Here is a 2,455-nt window from a genome sequence, read left to right on the forward strand (position 1 = left end):
CGCCTTCAGCACCCTCGGATGGAGCTCATCCGGGCCTGCCCACTTAAAGGCATCCAGTTCTTCCAAGTGACTCTGCACCATCTCAGGGTCTACGCATGGCAGTCTGGCGCCTTGCTGCTGCCTCTCTACAACCCCAGTGAGAGACTTGTCGTGCCCCTCGCTTAGGAACACTGAGGCAAAGAACTCGTTGAGGAGTTCAGCCTTGTCCCCCGTGTCCGTCACCAATTGTTTCTGCCCATTTAGCAGGGGTCCTATTCCTCCCTGGGCCTTCCTTTTACTCCCAATATATCTAAAAAACAATTTCTTGTTGTCTTTTACTTGGGATGCCATCCTCAGCTCCATGGTAGCTTTGGCCCGTCTAACTGCCTCCCTACAAGCACGAGCAGAGGAGGTCACAAAAACGTGACATGTGACATGAAAACCCCGAAGCCAATAGGAACCGTGAAGAAAGAAACAGCGTCCATCCACCTCTTCTGAGGAGGGACAGAGCCTTTCCGTGCCAACCTTATTCATCCCCAGAGATCCTGCTTTTCCAGTCACTACCAAAAGATGCAGTAAAATGCGGATGTTCTCGTTTTAAGGAGAAAAACGTGGATTTTCTCTTTTTTAAGGGGAACAATGCAGGAAACAGCTGGTTTCTCCTTGCAGAGTTCCATCCTGCAAGGGGTTGGGGGGAGTGGGAGGAGGGTAGCCAGGCAGGGGGCACCATGTGCATGTCCACGTGCACACATGCATGTGGCAGCCTGCAGAGCAGCTCCCGGCAGGTAAGTTGGGGGGGAGGGGAATTGAGGCCCCCATAGTGCGGGAGGGAGGGAGCTGGGCAGGGCTGGGGCTGGGAGTAGGAGCTCAGCTGGGGTGGTGTGTGGGACATGGGGCCTGGGTGGGAATGCATGGCCACAAGGCCCAGGCAGGAAGTGAAATGGAGCTGTGGGCAGCTCATCCAGAAGGTGGCAGGGGGGCTGGCTCCCACCACTGTGCAGACTCCTGGGGGCACTCCCAGATTTGTGCATGGGGTGGGGACGGATGTGGGATCGAGAGGGGAAGAACAGAAGGTTTTCGTGACCTTTATCAAGACTATGATGTTCTGAGCTCAGTCCCGCAGCCAGATTTCATAGATTTCATAGACATCAGGGCTGGAAGGGACCTCGGAAGATCATCGAGTCCAGCCCCCTGCCCAAAGGGCAGGAAGTCAGCTGGGGTCATAGGATCCCAGCAAGATAAGCATCCAGTTTCATCTTGAAGGTGTTCAATGAAGGCGCTTGAACCACCTCCGGTGGCAGGCTGTTCCAGACCTTGGGGGCTCGGACAGTAAAGAAATTCTTCCTTATGTGCAGCCTGAAACGATCTTGAAGTAGTTTGTGACCATTCGACCTCATCATCCCTTGGGGCGCTCTGGTGAACAAACGTTCCCCCAGATGCTGGTGGTCACCCCTGATAAACTTTTAGGTGGCCATCAGATCACCCCTGAGCCTGCGCTTTTCCAGGCTAAAGAGCCCCAGGGCTCTCAGCCTGTCATCGTAGGGTCTGCTTCCCTGACCTCTGATCATGCGCGTGGCTCTTCTCTGGACTCTCTCAAGCTTCTCCACATCCTTTTTGAATTGTGGAGCCCAAAACTGGACACAGTACTCCAGCTGCGGCCTCACTAAGGCCGAGTACAGGGGGAGAATGACGTCCCGGGATTTGCTTGAGAAGCATCTATGGATGCAAGCCAGCATTTTGGTCAGGGCTCTCAGCCTGTCATCGTAGGGTCTGCTTCCCTGACCTCTGATCATGCGCGTGGCTCTTCTCTGGACTCTCTCAAGCTTCTCCACATCCTTTTTGAATTGTGGAGCCCAAAACTGGATGCAGTACTCCAGCTGCGGCCTCACCAAGGCCGAGTACAGGGGGAGAATGACGTCCCGGGATTTGCTTGAGAAGCATCTATGGATGCAAGCCAGCGTTTTGGTCGCTTTACTAGCCGCCACATCGCACTGCAGGCTCATGTTCATCTTGTGGTCAATGATGACCCCCAAGTCTCTTTCTTCCATAGTGCTAGCCAACATAGCACTGCCGAGCCTATAAGGATGCTGCGGGTTTTTTTTCCCAAGGTGGAGAACCTTGCATTTATCAGCGTTGAACACCAATGTGCACCTTACCATTTGGTCTTGAGTGGGCACAGTCCAGGACACTGTCGGGGAGGGGGAGTTTCAAAAGGGAGCTGGGACTGCCTCTTATCCCATTCTTTCCTTCTGTTTTCAATAATAGCAGCTTCTTCTACCATAGTTTGACTTGGGTGATCTTAGTAGTTTCAGTTGGGCAGTCGCATGAACTTCCTGATAGAATCATAGAAGTCGGGTCGGAAGGGACCTTGTAGATCTTCAAGTCCGACCCCCTGCCTGGGCAGGAATAAAACTGGGCTCAAATGACCCCAGCCAGGTAGGCATCAAGTCACTTCTTAAAGACCCCCAGGGTAGGA

Source organism: Alligator sinensis, unplaced genomic scaffold (genome assembly GCF_000455745.1).
Source record: "Alligator sinensis unplaced genomic scaffold, ASM45574v1 scaffold721_1, whole genome shotgun sequence".
Taxonomy (NCBI): domain Eukaryota; kingdom Metazoa; phylum Chordata; order Crocodylia; family Alligatoridae; genus Alligator; species Alligator sinensis.